The sequence below is a fragment of the Ranitomeya variabilis genome, chromosome 2 (genome assembly GCF_051348905.1).
Source record: "Ranitomeya variabilis isolate aRanVar5 chromosome 2, aRanVar5.hap1, whole genome shotgun sequence".
NCBI lineage: Eukaryota > Metazoa > Chordata > Amphibia > Anura > Dendrobatidae > Ranitomeya > Ranitomeya variabilis.
The window spans coordinates 413,986,379-413,991,378 of record NC_135233.1 but is presented as its reverse complement, the minus strand read 5'-3'; positions in this window follow the sequence as shown (position 1 = coordinate 413,991,378).

Genomic DNA, 5,000 nt, shown 5'->3' with positions numbered 1-5,000 from the left:
GCCGCCGGAGGTGTACCTGGGACGCTTCCAGGAGCCCGGGGAAGATTTTCTGGAAGAGTCCTTGGGACTTAGTGCAATTTTTAGAAAATCTCGATTTTGTGAAAAATGTCACATTTCCCCTACTACCACCACAGGGGGGGCGTCAATATGTTGTAAAGCACCCAAGGGCAGTGACCTAAATGCGGGTAAAGTTTGCGGTGCACGGGGGGAAAGTTGAATTTTTGGATGAAAATGCGTATTTTCATACTTTGAAAATTTCAGGCGTGTGTCGGACTTCCAGGCGGGGGCAGCCGCCAGAGGCGTACCGGGGACGCTTCCAGGAGCCTGGGGAAGATTTTCTGAAAGTGTCCTTGGGACTTAGAAATATTTTGAGAAAATCTCGATTTTGTGAAAAAATGTCACATTTCCCCTACTTCCACCACAGGGGGGCGTCAATATGTTGTAAAGCACCCCAGGGCAGTGACCTAAATGCGGGTGAAGTTTGCGGTGCACGGGGGGAAAGTTGAATTTTTGGATGAAAATGCGTATTTTCATACTTTGAAAATTTCAGGCGTGTGTCGGACTTCCAGGCGGGGGCAGCCGCCAGAGGCGTACCGGGGACGCTTCCAGGAGCCTGGGGAAGATTTCATGAAAGTGTCCTTGGGACTTAGAAATATTTTGAGAAAATCTCGATTTTGTGAAAAATGTCACATTTCCCCTACTTCCACCACAGGGGGGCGTCAATATGTTGTGAGGTACCCCAGGACAGTGACCTAACTGTGGGTAAAGTTTGCGGGGCACGGGCGGAAAGTCGAATTTTGGATGAAAATGCATTATTTTCATACTTTGAAAATTCCAGGCGTGTGTCAGACTTCCAGGCGGGGGCAGCCGCTGGAGGCGTACCGAGGACGCTTCCAGGAGCCTGGGGAAGATTTTCTGAAAGTGTCCTTGGGACTTAGAAATATTTTGAGAAAATCTCGATTTTGTGAAAAAATGTCACATTTCCCCTACTTCCACCCCAGGGGGGCGTCAATATGTTGTGAGGTACCCCAGGACAGTGACCTAACTGTGGGTAAAGTTTGCGGGGCACGGGCGGAAAGTCGAATTTTGGATGAAAATGCATTATTTTCATACTTTGAAAATTTCAGGCGTGTGTCAGACTTCCAGGCGGGGGCAGCCGCCGGAGGCGTACCGAGGACGCTTCCAGGAGCCTGGGGAAGATTTTCTGAAAGTGTCCTTGGGACTTAGAAAAATTTTGAGAAATTTCCGATTTTGTGAAAAATGTCACATTTCCCCTACTTCCACCCCAGGGGGGCGTCAATATGTTGTAAAGCACCCCAGGGCAGTGACCTAAATGAGGGTGAATTTTGCGGTGCACGGGCGGAAAGTCGAATTTTTGGATGAAAATGCGTATTTTCATACTTTGAAAATTTCAGGCGTGTGTCAGACTTCCAGGCGGGGGCAGCCGCCGGAGGCGTACCGGGGACGCTTCCAGGAGCCTGGGGAAGATTTTCTGAAAGTGTCCTTGGGACTTAGAAATATTTTGAGAAAATCTCGATTTTGTGAAAAAATGTCACATTTCCCCTACTTCCACCCCAGGGGGGCGTCAATATGTTGTAAGGCACCCCAAGGCAGTGACCTAAGTGGGGGTGAAGTTTGCGGTGCACGGGGGGAAAGTTGAATTTTTGGATGAAAATGCGTATTTTCATACTTTGAAAATTTCAGGCGTGTGTCGGACTTCCAGGCGGGGGCAGCCGCCAGAGGTGTACCGGGGACGCTTCCAGGAGCCTGGGGGAGATTTTCTGGAAGAGTCCTTGACACTTAGAAAAATTTTGAGAAAATCTCGATTTTGTGAAAAATGTCACATTTCCCCTACTTCCACCCCAGGGGGGCGTCAATATGTTGTAAGGCACCCCAAGGCAGTGACCTAAGTGGGGGTGAAGTTTGCGGTGCACGGGGGGAAAGTTGAATTTTTGGATGAAAATGCGTATTTTCATACTTTGAAAATTTCAGGCGTGTGTCGGACTTCCAGGCGGGGGCAGCCGCCAGAGGTGTACCGGGGACGCTTCCAGGAGCCTGGGGGAGATTTTCTGGAAGAGTCCTTGACACTTAGAAAAATTTTGAGAAAATCTCGATTTTGTGAAAAATGTCACATTTCCCCTACTTCCACCCCAGGGGGGCGTCAATATGTTGTAAGGCACCCCAAGGCAGTGACCTAAGTGGGGGTGAAGTTTGCGGTGCACGGGGGGAAAGTTGAATTTTTGGATGAAAATGCGTATTTTCATACTTTGAAAATTTCAGGCGTGTGTCGGACTTCCAGGCGGGGGCAGCCGCCAGAGGTGTACCGGGGACGCTTCCAGGAGCCTGGGGGAGATTTTCTGGAAGAGTCCTTGACACTTAGAAAAATTTTGAGAAAATCTCGATTTTGTGAAAAATGTCACATTTCCCCTACTTCCACCCCAGGGGGGCGTCAATATGTTGTAAGGCACCCCAAGGCAGTGACCTAAGTGGGGGTGAAGTTTGCGGTGCACGGGGGGAAAGTTGAATTTTTGGATGAAAATGCGTATTTTCATACTTTGAAAATTTCAGGCGTGTGTCGGACTTCCAGGCGGGGGCAGCCGCCAGAGGTGTACCGGGGACGCTTCCAGGAGCCTGGGGGAGATTTTCTGGAAGAGTCCTTGACACTTAGAAAAATTTTGAGAAATTTCCGATTTTGTGTAAAAATCACCCATTTCCCCTACTTCCACCCTAAAGGGGCGTCAATATGTCGTAAGGCGCCCCTAGACAGTGACCTAAGTGGGGGTGAAGTTTGGGTCTGCTGGGTGGAAAACTGAAAAAAAGCGATTTTGTGACTTTGAGAACAAACAGAGAGCTCAAAACTTTGAAAAACGTCAGACCGCTGTCAGACTTCCAGGCGGGGGAAAGCTCTGAGGTTGTACCGAGGACACTTCCATGGCCCCCGGATTGATTTTCAAGAAAGAGTCCTTGGGACTTTGAAATTTTCCGGCGAGCTGTTTTTGGCTTCCGGGAGCCGTAGAACTTTGGGAAATCGATTCCGCTCACCGGTTCAGGGTGTTTCGAGCTAGTCCAGGTCCCAGCTACGCCGCCTGGCCTCCAAATTTCGCAAATTCGAAAAAAAAAAAAATAGAACCGGAATGAGGAAATTTCTGGCCGCCGGATCCGCCGCACGGCTCCAGGAGGTCGGACACTTTTTGACTTTGTTCCCTTAAAGTGGGGGTCGGTGTCTCACCATGCAAATACCCAGTTTTGCACACCAGCTGCAGGATATAGGAGAGAGAGGTACCTCTCGGCCCCGACCAAAATCCGTTGTTTTCGTGGTTCCTCGACTCGGGTAGGCGGTTTGGCGAGTACCCCCCTTTTGCATGGAAGTTCGCACTCGCGCCGAGACCAGGCTTCCGCGGCTCCAGGGGGACTTTTGCCGGTTGTCCGTCCCGAGTCCGAGACGCGTTTCCTGGGTCGCCCGAGCCCGAACGGACCCTCCCCACGTGGGTTCCTGTCCTCTGAGGGCGACGGTCGTCAGAAGGGGGGCAGATCCAGAGTCCTCGTCCGCAGGAGGGCTCTGGGAGGGCGGATCGCTCCTTCTGACTTTGTCCCCTCGGAGCGGGCTCGGCGTTTCTCTGTGTCGGATGTCTCCCGCTTCCGCGCCAACGGGGAGACCTATGAGAGAATCGCACCGCGACCCGGCTTCCGTCTCGAGGGCGCCCGGAGCGCGCCGGACACTCGCTTCCAGGACTCCAGGGGCACGTTTCTTCCCCGTCTCCCCCGAGGGGAAGAACGGAGGCAGGGGTTCCACCCGAGCCCCTGCCCTTTCTTCCGATCGATCTGGCTCAGCGCTCCCGGGTGGGGAGGTGGTGCCGCTCGCTCGGCCCGGGCTTTGGAGCCCGCGTCGGTTTACGGCGGGCGGTCTCCTTCCTCTGTTACCCCCCCCCGGGTTTCAGGCACTCGTCCTTGGGCGCGCACGCCGGCGGTCGCCCTCCCGTCTACGGACGGAGGCGGCCGAGCTGTGGGGAGTTTGACCCGAACCGTGGTACGGCAGCGGTCCGACGACCCGCACGGGCGAACGGAGGGGCGCCCACCCACCTCGGCGTGGGGGCCCGCCGTCCGAATCGCTCCCCGCGCGGGGCAGCACAACGATCTTCTCCGAGGGCGGCCCTTTGACTTCCAGATGCGCAGCTCGTCCGCGGAGGCCCGCGCCGCACCCCAGCGTCCGAAGGGCGGCCTCCGCGGTGGGCATCGGCGAGAGCGGCGGCGGTGGGTGGCGCTTCCACGCCACCGCCGAGCTCCGCGTTTTCCAGTCTTTTCCCGAGCCCCTACGATAGTGGGGGGATGACAGACGTGCGGGGAGGCGGGCGAGTGGGTTCTCACCGTGCGGTGTGCCCCGCGGCCGAACGCCGTCGCCTTCCCCTCGTCCGCCGTCCTCCGAGGCGGCTCGGCAGGGAGCGCGAGAGCGAGAGGGAGAGCGAGAGAGAGAGACCAAGCGGACGCCCCGGAGCGAGAAGGGAGGATGGAGAAGGAAAGACGAATCGAAGGGGGGCACGAGTTTGGCGAAGGGAGTACCCGGCGTATTGCCGCACCGGACTTCGTCTGTTCTCAACAGTCGAGACACGGCTTCGGGGGGAGACGCCGCTCGGTCGGTCACCTTTGAGGTTACGGGCAAGAGCCCGGGACAAGGGACTACGCCGGAGGGCGACGCCGACACGGCCAGGCCGACCATGCCCCGCGCTTGACCTCCGGGTCGCTGGGGCTTGTGCCGGAGCCACGGCGGACCCCGACGGCCAGCCCCCCTCTCCCACTCCTCGCGCCCGTCCGCCGGTGGGTCGAGGACCCCCCGCGGTGGAGGCAGGTCTAAGCCAGACGGCGGCGCCGCACAGGCCCCCCCACGCCCTGGCCCCTCTCCCCAGCAGCGACTCAGTGCGTCGCCCCGGGAGCGGTGGGTCACGAGGCAGGGCGGCCGTGGCGTCCTCCGGAGGCCAGTCACCTCGACCTTCCCGCGCAAGGGG